This window comes from Stegostoma tigrinum, chromosome 35 (assembly GCF_030684315.1).
Source record: "Stegostoma tigrinum isolate sSteTig4 chromosome 35, sSteTig4.hap1, whole genome shotgun sequence".
In the NCBI taxonomy this organism is placed as follows: Eukaryota; Metazoa; Chordata; class Chondrichthyes; order Orectolobiformes; family Stegostomatidae; genus Stegostoma; species Stegostoma tigrinum.
The window spans coordinates 11,103,332-11,116,042 of record NC_081388.1 but is presented as its reverse complement, the minus strand read 5'-3'; positions in this window follow the sequence as shown (position 1 = coordinate 11,116,042).

Sequence of the window (12,711 nt, the reverse complement as noted above, 5' to 3'; positions counted from 1 at the left end):
TCTCCAACCCAATGCTTTGTACCCTTTGAGAGAAAGGCCAATATTTGACTGGTCAAATGTAATGGGTGATTTGGATTTGGAATATTTTTTGTTTCTGTGAATGAATTCCGAAATTCCTGCCTATTGACAATTTCAAGCTTCTTGTCCCTAAATAATATTTTTTTAACTATCTTCCTTTGGTCCAATTTGGATGTTCTCAAATGTTGCCTAACCAGATTCCATTTCATAGAATCCCTACAGTGTGGGAACAGGTCCCGAGCCCCAACAAGTCCACATCGAACCTCAGAGCATCCCACCCAGACCCATCCCCCTATAACCCACCTAATCTACACCTCTCTGAATACTGCGGGCAATTTAGCATGGCCAATCCACCTAACTTGCACATCTTTGGACTGTGGGAGGAAACCAGAGGACCCGGAGGAAACACATGCAGACACAGGGGGAATGTGTAAAGAATTGTTACAGTCACCGGAGGGTGTAATCAAACCCAGGTCCCTGGCACTGTGAGGCAGCAGTGCTAGCCACTGTGCCACCGTGTCACAGTTTTGTTGACTGATCGAATGTGCTGCTATCCCGTTGTAACTTCCTGTTTCCATCTGCACAGTTTACAGTGCCATTTAACTTTGGGTATCAGTAAACCTAGGTATATACCTAACTATTCCTCTGTTCTAGTCACTTACAAATACAGTGAAAATCAAAGCATTCTAGTAAAGATCCCTGAGGATACCAATGGTCGCATTATGTTAATTTGAGTCAGCACTGCTATTCCTATTGTTTAGATAACCCTTCTGTGTCTTCAGCTCTTAATAACTCCTGATCCAAATCAATGGGTTGTCTCCAATTCCATTTACTTCAATTTTCTTGTGAACTAAAGGCACAGCCTGTGATGGAGGCATGAACAAGACTAGAATTGGAGGAGCAGAGAGATCGCGAAAGACTAAATAACATAGAACATAGAACATAGAACAGTACAGCACAGAACAGGCCCTTCAGCCCACAATGTTGTGCCGACCATTGATCCTCATGTATGCACCCTCAAATTTCTGTGACCATATACATGTCCAGCAGTCTCTTAAATGACCCCAATGACCTTGCTTCCACAACTGCTGCTGGCAACGCATTCCATGCTCTCACAACTCTCTGCGTAAAGAACCTGCCTCTGACATCCCCTCTATACTTTTCACCAACCAGCTTAAAACTATGACCCCTCGTGCTAGCCATTTCTGCCCTGGGAAATAGTCTCTGGCTATCAACTGTATCTGTGCCTCTCATTATCTTGTATACCTCAATTAGGTCCCCTCTCCTCCTCCTTTTCTCCAATGAAAAGAGACCGAGCTCAAACCTTGAGAAAGAAATAGTGTCAAGTCTGTATGTGACTCCAGGTCCATGGAAATGGGGCTGACTTCTGATTACCCTCAGAATTGGCCCTTCAGACCAATCCATTCATGGGCAATTAGTGATGGGCAATAAATGGCACCCTTGCCAGTGACACCCAACTCGATGAAAAAATACATTGTTGTTGGTCTGGAGTCATGTGTAGAACAATGCAGTTAGAGGTGACAGATTTCTTTTTTTCTGGGTCATCAAAGAGCCGGATGTGTTGCTGTGAGCATTGATGATTGTCATGGTCCTAAGATCAGCTTTAAAACCCAGAGTTTGTTAACTGACGTTAAATCTCACTAGACATGGTGACATCTATACATCCGTCCCCCTAGAATATTATATTCATCTGGATCTCTGTATTATTCATTCAATGACTATATCATTATCAGTGTCTTGGCCTTGGAGTGTGGGGAAAACTCATCCAAATGAATTATTTTTAATCAACCTTCTCTGACATATCTCCAGGAGGGTGGAATTTGAACCCAGGTCACAAGGCTCAGAGGTAGAGGTGCCACCATTACATCACAAAAAACCTGCACAGCTGAATAACATTTGGCTAAAATGCTTCATGAAGCCAGAATGCACAGACTAGAGTTGAAAATAGCACATGATCTAATTGAGGTGTTTTAGGATAGTTAAAGGGTTTGATTCTTTAGTTAACACTTGGAAATAATTTCCTGTGCTGGGGGAAATCTATTCCAAACAAAAGTCAATCATAGTGGCAGTCAGAGTACAACAGATTGGACCTGGGAATACACAGCAGCAGGACCTTCTGGCCAAATACCAGAGGAGCAGGGCTTGGATCGTGGTCAGTCAGAGAGCAGCAGGAGAGAACTGAATACAGAGGCAGAGCTCCAGAGATAACCTTGGGTTTCAAAATGTGATGTAGGCTTGGCTACTTGGGAACCAGGTCTGGAGAATAAGTGAGTAGTACTTGGAAATAAAGTGGTTATTTTTATGGTTTGTAGTTTGTTAGGAAGAGAAGCGAAAGTGAGAAATCTGATTTTGGTGTTTAATGGATGAGGTTGTGAGTAGTTTATTGTTTGTAGTTGGTAAGCTTCACAATAGCAGGAAAACCCAGCCCTGTGAAATGTTTATCCTGCATTATGTGGGAAATCAGCAACACTTCCTAGTGCAAAAAAGTGTAGGCTAGATGGATTAGCCATGGGAAATGCAGGATTACTGGAATAGTTTGAGGGATGGATCCGGCTGGGATGCTGTTGGAGGGGTGGTGTGGACTCTATGGTTCAAATGGCCTTCTTCCACACTGCAGGGATTCTATGATTCTATTCCAGTGTCCATGATGATGATGTATGCGAGAAGTGTCTTCAGCTGCAGCTCCTGATTTGTTGCATGGAGCAGCCAGGGCTGTGGATGGACTTACAATGGAGCATTGCGATATGGATAGAATATTTAGCATGCTGGTCTCACCACTAGTAAGGGCTACACAGACAGATAAGGTGTTTCTATGGCTGCAAGTGAGACTCCAGGATAGCATGTTGCCTCCCTGCTGCCACAGTCAAGGATGTCTCTGAGTGGACACAGGACATTCTGGAAAGGGAAGGTGAGTAGCCAAAGGTTGCGGTCCATGTTGATACCGATAAGAAAGGCATAAAGAGAGATGAAGTCTTGCAAAGGGAATTTAGGTATTAGAACAGAAGTTGAAAAGTAGGACCTCTCAAGTTTTAATCTCAGGTTTACTCCCTGTGCTACATGCAAGTGAGGCCAGAAAAAGGAAGGTAATACAGTTGAATGTGTGGCTAAAGATCTAGTGTAGGAGGGAGGACTTCAGATATCTGGATCATTAGGATCTCTTCCAGGGCAAGTGGGAACTGTACAAGAAGGACAGGTTGCACCTAAATGGAAGAGCACTAATATCCTAGCAGCTAAGTTTATTGGTGCCTCTCAGGAGGGTTTAAACTAGTGCAGCAGAGGGATGGAATCAGAGCAGTAGGTCAACATGTTGAGTGATTGACTAGAAAGTAGAGGCTTAGTCAAGAAAATCTAATAGGAACGACAGGCAGGGTTAGATTAATGAACATGGAGAGACAATGGTCTGAAGTGTAGTTATCTGAATGCAACGAGTGTAACAGGTGAGGCAGATGAGCTTAGAGCCTGGATCAATCAGTACATGGAACTACGATGTTGTAACCATGACAGAAACTTGGATGAGAGAAGAGCAGGACTGACAATTGAATGGTGTTTAGATATTTCAGGGGAGATAGAGAAGGATGTAATATGGATTGGTGGCAGTTGCACTGCTGATTAAGGAGAATATCACAGTTGCACAGGACATCTTGAAGGGCTCATATGGGTAGAACTCAGGTATAAGGAAGGTGCTATCACTATAATAGTGTTCTACAAGAGGCTTCCTAATAGCCAGCAGGAAATAGAGGAACAGAATTTGAATTACGTTTATTGTTACATGTGCCCATAAAAGTGGTGAAAAGTTTACAAGGTCATTATTAACGCCATTATCTTAAGTACAAAGGTACCTGGGTACATGATCTTAGGAATAAATTAGAAAAATAAAAAACTTAAAGTTCAGAATTACAGTCCTTCACGCTGTCTTTGGTGCAATGTACCTAGAAGCAGAAGTTTAGGAATAAATTAGAAAAATAAAGAAATAAAAAGTTCAGTATTACAGCCCTTTCACCACTCTGTACCAGGATCTCACCTCTAGTCCATACTGGGACTTCGCTGAACTCAACCTTATACTGCAGAAAGGGTGCACCCCCGCTACAGGCAGCAAACTCCGCTGCAGACAATGACCCAACGAGCATTGAACACAATCATAACACGAACTCAGGACCCCTAACGCACCCTACTCTGCCGGCGCCACTAGCTTGGGACAGACATACAAGCAAATCATTGAAAGATGTAAAATCGAAGAGTTGTTTTAGTGGGTGATTTTAATTCCCCAATATTGACTGGGAGTCCTTTAGTGCCAGGGCTTAGATGGGGCAGAATTTGTTACGTGCTTCCACAAGGGTTTCTTGAAATAATATGGAGACAGTCCAACTAGGAAAGGTACCATTATCAGATCCTGTATTGGGGATTGAGTCCGGCCATGTGATCAGAAGTTCAGTGGGGAGCATTTTGGAAATAGTGATCGTAAATCCTTAAGCTTTAAGATAGTTATGGATAAGGATAAGACCAGACCTCGGGTGAAAGTGCTATATTGGGGGAAGGCTAATTACCACAGTATTAGGCAGGAACAGGAGAAATTAGATTGGGGGCAGCGATTTGAATATAAACCCACACCTGTTATATGGAAGTCTTTTAAAAGCCAGTTGACCATAGTTCAACATATTCCTGTGAGGATGAAAGTTAAGGATGGCAAGATTTGGGAACCTCGGATGACAAGAGATCTTGAAAGATTAATCAAAAAGCAATAGAAAGTATGTGTAAGGTTTAAGAAACTGAAATCAAGAAGGCCCTTGAAGAGCTTAAAGAAAACAGAAAATATCTTAAACAATAAATTTGCAGGGGCTATGAAGTGACCTTGGCAAGTAGGATGAAGGAGAATCCCAAGGCATTTTATATGTGTAATAGGAGCAAGAGAGAGTAACTACAGATGGCGTAGGTCCACTTGTGCGTAAATCACCACAATTTACGTCTAATTTGAATCATAGAATCCCTACAGTGTGGAAACAGGCCTCCTGGCCCAACAAGTCCACACTGACACTCAGAGCATCCCACCCAGACCCATTCCCTTATAACCTACACAACTCTGAACACTACGGGCAATTTAGCAAGGCCAATCTTTGGACAGTGAGAGGAAACCGGAACACCCGGAGGAAACCTGCACAGACACGGGGAAAATGTGCAAACTCCACACAGACAGTCACGCGAGGGTAGAATCAAACCCAAGCCCCTGGTACTGTGAAGCAACAGTGCTAACCACTGAGCCACCATTCTGCACTGTGGCTACTTGTTAAGAAATCTCACAGACAATCAAATACTGAAATAATAATTCTAACTTTATTGCATGTAACAACCACATAGAAGACCCCTCAAGTAAGCATGTATAAGCCGACAACCCAATCCAGCTATTACCTGATTAATGGTGAAATTTGGTGAGAACTTCACCCGACAGAGGTCTGTCTCTGGAGGTGTCCCACGGTTCGATCCTTCTGCAGTGTTCTTCGAACGTCTGCTGTTGAGTTGTTCTGGTGTAGGATTCTTTTACAATTTTCTCTCTTTCAAGTTTGTTGTGTGGCAGTATTGATATCCTTTCACCCCAACATTGACTACTTTTTTGGAGACCTCAAGTCTGGAGCTTGATGTTTTATCAAAAATAGCTCCTTTGTTCCTTAATACAACTGGGGTTAGTTGTCTGTTTAAAACACAGCTTTTTCTTGCAATTAACCCCTTTACCAGAACATCGCTTCTGCAGGCAGGTCTAATTGGGCATTTGTCACTAAGTAGCAGTGTTATCTCCTGACTCCCAGGAAACAACTAGTTTATATTGTTTCTGTAACTCCTTCTTCCCAGGGATGATTAATTCACATTTTGCTGTAACTCCTTTTTTAACAGTTTATTCCATAAAGAGTTATTGCTGTTTATTTCAATCTATACATAACGGTTTATCTTTGTTAAATTTCCAATCCATTAGCGGTCACTAAATCTCTGAAATTTACATTGTCACACATCAAGGATAAAGTGGGGAATTTATATGTGGAGCCAGAGGAAGTGGGTGAAGTCCTTAATTAGTGCTTTCCATTGGTATTCACCAAGGAGAAAGGCGTGGATGGTAAGTTTAGGGAAGGGGATGTTAATATTCTGGGACATGTCAATATTAAGAAAGAAGAGGTGTTGGATGTCTTGAAAAACATTAAGGTGGATAAGGCCCTAACACCTGATGGGATCTAAGTCAGGGTAGTGAAGCAGGCAGGGTAGGAGATTGCTGGGTCCTTGACAGAGATCTTTCTATCCTGTATAGCCACAGGTAATGTCCTGAAAGTCTGGAGAATAGCTGCTTTGTTTACGAAAGGAAACAAGGATAATCCCCAAAATTAGAGCGTGGTAAGCCTCCTATCAATGGTAGGGAAATTATTGGAGAAGATTCTTAGAGAGAGGATGAATTCACATTTGGAGAAAAATTATTACAGATAGTCAGTGTGGCTTTATATGGAGGAGGGCTTATCTCACAATCTTGATTAAGTTTTTTTGAGGAGGTAATGAAGATGTTTGATGATGGTAAGGCAATGAATGTTGTCTGCTTGGACTTTACAAAGGCATTTAACAAGCCCTTCATGGTATGTTGGTCTAGAAGATTAAGTCACAGGGGATCTGTGGTGAGTTGGCAATTTGTATATTGAATTGGCTTGGTCATAGAAGAGGGTAGTTGTGGCAGCGTGTTTTTCTGACTGGACGTCCGTGACCAGTAGTGTTCTAAGGATCAGTGCTGGGACCTCTGATGTTTGTAATACATATAAATTATTTTGATGAAAATGTAGGTGTCTGTTTAGTAAGTTTGAAGATGGCACCAAAATGGGTGGAGTTGTGGTTAGTGAAGGAGGTTAGCAAAGGATACAGCAGGATATAGAGAAATTCGGGTGGAGAAATAGCAGATGAAGATACCTGGAGAAGTGTGAGGTGATGCATCTTGAGAAGTCAAAATCAAGAGGAATGTGTGCAGTATAACAAAGTGTGGAGCTGGATGACCACAGCAGGCCAAGCAGCATCTCAGGAGCAGAAAAGCTGACGTTTCGGGCCTAGACCCTTCATGTGCATGACCCTTAGGAGCATTGATATAGTCCATAGCTCCCTGAAAATGGCAACACAACTGGATGAGGTGGTAAAGAAACCAAATGTCATGCTTGCATTCATTGATTGAGGCATTGAGTATAAAAGTTGGCAAGTCATGTTGTAGCTGTGTAAAACTTTAGTCAGGTCACGTGTGGAGTATTTGCTGCAGTTCCGATCACCACACTATATGAAGGATGCAGAGGCTTTGGACAGGGTGCAGAAGAGGTTCACCAGGATGTTGCCTGGATTGGAGTATACTAGCTCAAAGGAGAAGCTGAACAAACTTGGATTATTTTCACCATTGTGTCGGAGGCTGAGGACCAGGCTTGTAGAAGTGTATAAAATTATAAGCAGGATTGACAGCCCTACACCGTGTGTTGCCTGCCAAATGCCAGAGTAAGGAATATCTCTGACTATGATAATAAAGTGTGAAGCTGGATGAACACAGCAGGCCAAGCAGCATCTCAGGAGCACAAAAGCTGACGTTTCGGGCCTAGACCCTTCATCAGAGACGCGAAACATCAGCTTTTGTGCTCCTGAGATGCTGCTTGGCCTGCTGTGTTCATCCAGCTTCACACTTTATTATCTTGGATTCTCCAGCATCTGCAGTTCCCATTATCTCAACTATCTCTGACTGACTGGAAAGCATAGTGGAGAGGGAGGGGGAGGGCCCAGTTGTTGTGGTCCAAGTCGAAACAAACAACATCGGCAAGACTAGGAAAGAAGACCTGTTCAGGGATTATCAGGAGCTAGGAACGAAATTAAAGAGCAGGTCCTCAAGGGTTATGAGATAACAAGGTGTAAAACTGGGTGAGCACAGCAGGCCAAGCAGCACCAGAGGAGCAGGAACGCTGACGTTTCGGACCTAGACCCTTCATCAGAAATGGGGGAGGGGAAGGGGGTTCTGAAATAACTAGGGAGAGAGGGGGAGGCAGATTGAAGATGGATAGAGGAGAAGATAGATGGAGAGGAGACAGATAAGGTAAGGAGGCGGGGATGAAGCCAGTCAAGGTGAGTGTAGGTGGGGATGTAGGGAGGAGATAGGTCAATGCAGGGAGGACAGACAGGTCAAGGGGGCGGGATGAAGTTAGTAGGTAGGAAATGGGGGTGCGGCTTGAGGTGGGAGGAGGGGAGATTTTGAAGCTTGTGGAATGCACATTGATACCATTGGGCTGCAGGGTTCCCAAGTGGAAGATGAGTTGCTGTTCCTGCAACCCTCGGGTGGCATCATTGTGGCACTGCAGGAGGCCCAGGATGGACATATTATCTGAGGAATAGGCAGGGGAGTTGAAATGGTTCATGATTGGGAGGTGCAGTTGTTTATTGTGAACTGAGCATAGGTGTTCTGCAAAGCAGTCCCCAAGCCTCCGCACGGTTTCCCCGATGTAGAGGAGGACACAACGGAAACAGCGGATGCAGTATACTACATTGACAGATGTGCAGCTGAACATCTCTTTGATGTGGAAAATCTCCTTGGAGCCTGGGATCGGGATGAGGGAGGAGGTGTGGGGGCAGGTGTAGTACTTCTTGTGGTTGCAGGGAAAAGTACTGGGTGTGGTGGGGCTGGAGGGGAGTGTGGAGCAGACAAGGGAGTCACGGAGAGAGTGGCCCCTCTGGAAAGCAGACAAGGTTGGGGAGGGAAAACTGTCTTTGGTTGTGGGGTCGGATTGAGAATGGCGGAACTGTCAGAGGATGAAGCGTTGGATCCGGAGGTTGGTGGGGTGGTACATGAGGATGAGGGGGATTCTGTTTTGGTTGTTATTGCGGGGAGGGAGTGTGAGGAATGAGTTGCGGGAAATGCAGGAGACATGGTCGAGTGCATTCTCGACCACTGCGGGGTGGGGAAGTTGTGGTCCTTGAAAAACGAAGACATCTGAGATGTACGGGAGTGGAATGCCTCATCCTGGGTGCAGATGCGGTAGAGGCGAAGGAATTGGGAATAGGGAATGGCATTTTTGCAGGAAGGTGGGTGGGAGGAGGTGTATTCTAGGTAGCTGTGGGAGTCGGTGGGCATGAAATGGATATCGCTTTCTAGCTGGTTGTCCAAGATAGTGACAGAGAGGTCCAAGAAGGTGAGAGAGGTGTTAGAGGTGTCCAGGTAAACTTAAGTTTGGGTGGAAGGTGTTGATGAAGTGGATGAACTGTTTGAGCTCCTCGTGAGAGCTGGAGGTGGCGCTGATACAATCATCAGTGTAATGGAGGAAGACGTGAGGTTTGGGGCCAGTGTAGGTATGGAAGAGGGATTGTTCCACGTAACCTACAAGGAGGCAGGCATAGCTTCGGCCCATGCGGGTGCCCATGGCCACCCCCTTTGTCTGTAGGAAGTGGGAGGAATTGAAAGAGAAGTTGTTGAGGGTGAGGACGAGTTTGGCTATGCGGATGAGGTGTCAGTGGAGGGGGACTAGTCAGGCCTGTGGGACAGGAAGAAGCAGAGGGCCTTTAGGCCATCTGCATGAGGAATACAGGTGCATAGGGACTGGACGTCCATGGTGAAAATGAGGTGTTGGGGACTGGGGAATTGGAAGTTCTGGAGGAGGTGGAGGGCGTGGGTGGTGTCATGGATGTAGGTGGTGAGTTCCTGGACCAAGGGGGAGAAAATGGAGTCAAGATAGTTGCAGTTAAGTTCGGTGGGGCAGGAGCAGGTGGAGACAATGGGTCGACCAGGGCTGTCAGGTTTGTGGATTTTGGGAAGGAGATAGAAGCTGGTGGTGCGGGGTCGGGGGATGATGAGGCTGGAGGCTGTGGGTGGGAGGTCACCTGAGGTGATGAGGTCGTGGATGGTTTGGGAGATGATGGTGCTCGGGGGTGGGGTCATGATCCAGGAGTGGAGGAGGAGGCGTAGGAGAGTTGGCGCCTGGCCTCGGCAATGTAGAGGTCAGTGCGCCGTACTACAACCGCGTCTCCCTTGTCCGCAGCTTTTATAGTGAGGTTGGGATTGGAGCAGAGGGCTGCACGTTCTGCGGGGGGAGAGATTGGAGTGGGTGGAGAGGTTGAGGCGATTGATGTCTCGTGGGCAGTTGGAGATGAAGAGGTCGAGGGAGGGTAGAAGGCTTTGGGGTGGCGTCCAAGGAGGAGGGTTGTGTTGGAGGTGGGAGAAGGGGTCAGTAGAGGGAGGATTATGCTTACAGTTGAAGAAGTAAGCGTGGAGGCGGAGGTGGTGGAAAAACTGCTCAATGTCCAAACGTGACAGGTATTCGTTGATGTACGGGTGGAGGGGGACAAATTTGAGTCCTTTACTGAGGACTGACTATTCGTCCTCAGTAAGGGGGAGGTCTGGGGGGATGGTGAAGACTCGGCAGGCCTCAGTGTTGCTGTCTCCTCTGGAGCTGCTAGCTGTGGAGGCTGTAGGCGGAGCAATATTGGCGTGGGTTGCGGGAGGGATTGCATCGGCGGTGGTTGGCAGAGTCGCGTCGGCTTTGCTGTGGGTCGTTTTGCGTCAGCATCAGCAGTGGGCAGAGTTCTGTCGGCGTCAGCGGTGGGCGGAGTTGCCTCGGTGGTGAACGGAGTTTCATTCCCGTTTGTGTTGGACGGAGCGGCATCGGTGGTGGGCGGAGCGGGATAGTTGGCGGTGGCAGCAGCAGCAGTGACAATAGTGTCTGTGGTGTTGGTCTTGGAAATGGCAGCGGTGGCTTCAGCAGCAATGGCATTCGCTGTCCCAAAAGTGGTGTACCCAGCGGTGACGGATGTGGCGTCATCTGTGGGTTCTCCGACAGTGGTGTCATGGCCAATGGCGGTGGGTACATTGTGGGGAAGATCCTCGGTACAGCTGAGGATTTGGGAGGTGGAGGAAGCCCGTTTTGGGTGGTAGGCACCAGTAAGTTTACTGTACTTAGAGCTTTTAGTGTCCAATAAAGCTGAGTAGAATTGTGTGTTCAGGTTGTGGATCCTACGAAGAATAAAAAACAGGAGAGGTCCTTTGCTGGTCTGGGAGAGGGAGGCTCTGGGCTGGGGTAGGCTTGATTGTAGTGTCCGGAGATGCCGGCACATTGCTGCGAGAGTGTGTTTCGGGAGTCGCAGGGAGAAATGCTTCTGAAGGATCTCAGTGTTCGGAATGTAGATATTGTCATGGTTGGGGCTAAATAATCTCCAGATTACTGCCCGAGCCAGATACAAACTGGCATAGAGACACGAGAATAAGGGAAGTAAACGTGGCTAAAGGAGAGGAGTGGGAAAGAGGGATTCCTTTTCATAGGGAAATGGCAATCAGTGTTGGAATAGAAGGGATCCGTACCATTTGGATGGTCTCCACCTAACTGTGCTGGGACCAACGTTTTAGCGAAAGGGTAAATAGGCTGGTCAACAGGACTTTAAACCCGAAAGTACAGGGTAAGGGAAGGGTGAAACTGCCCCCAATGGGGAACAAAGAAGAGGGTTAACATCTGTAGGGGTAGAATCCACTGTGTGGAAAAATATGAAAAATGACAGAAAAGGAAAACTCCAGAGAGGTTATTAAAGTCTCCAGCACAGACACAATTAGGATGATGTGTTTGGAAAGGGCTAGCAATCAAACTTCAAGCATACTGGATAAATGAATGACAATGAGAAGAGGTTCAGTGAACACAGGACTGAAGGTGTTATATCTGAATGGACGCAGTATAAGGAAGAAGGTCAATGAGCTTGTGGCGCAGATCGAAATTGGCAGATATGACGTGGTGGGCATCACGGAGGCATGGCTGCAAGGGGATCAGGATTGGGAGCTAATTATCCAAGGATATGCATTTTATTCAAACGGTGGGCAGAGGGCGTGGTGTTGCCTTATCAGTAAGAAATAAAATTAAATCAATGGTAAGAACTGAACTGAGTCAGATGGTGTAGAATCTGTGTGCGTAGAGTTGAGGAACTGCAGAGGTAAAAAATACCATAGCTGGAATTATGTACAGGCCCCTGCGAAAATCAGGCTGGTAGTAGAATGTAAGAAAAGGAATTTGTGAAATGTCTACAAGATGGTTTTTTGGAGCAGCTTGTGGTGGAGCCCACCATGTAACAGGCAATACTGGATTTAGTGTTCCGCAAAGAAGCAGACTTGATCAGGGAGCTTAAGGTGAAGGAACCCTTAGGAGGCAGTGATCATAGTATGATTGAATTTACTCTGCAATTTGAGAGGGAGAAGATTGAATCAGAGGTAATGGTATTACAGCTGAATAAAGGCAACTACAGAGTCATGAGGGAGGAGCTGGGCAGAATTGACTGGGAGAGGAGTCTGGCTGGAAGGAGTGGAACAGCAATGGCAGGAGTTTTTAAGAGTTATTCAGAAGACACAGCAAAAATTCATCCCTAGGAAAAGGAAGCACGATACGGGGTCACTGAGGCAATCATGGCTGACTAGGAATGTCAGGGAAAACATAAAAGCAAAAGAGAAAGCGTACAATGTAGCGAAGGGTACTGGGAAACAAGAGGATTTGGAAGCTTACAAAGACTAACAGAGGGCAACAGAAAAGAAATAAGGAGGGAGAAGATTAAATATGAGGGTAAGCTAGCCAGTAATATAAAGGAGGACTGTAGGAGCTTCTTTCGACATATAAAGGGCAAAAGAGAGGCAAAAGTGAACATTGGACTGCTGGAAAGTGATGTTGG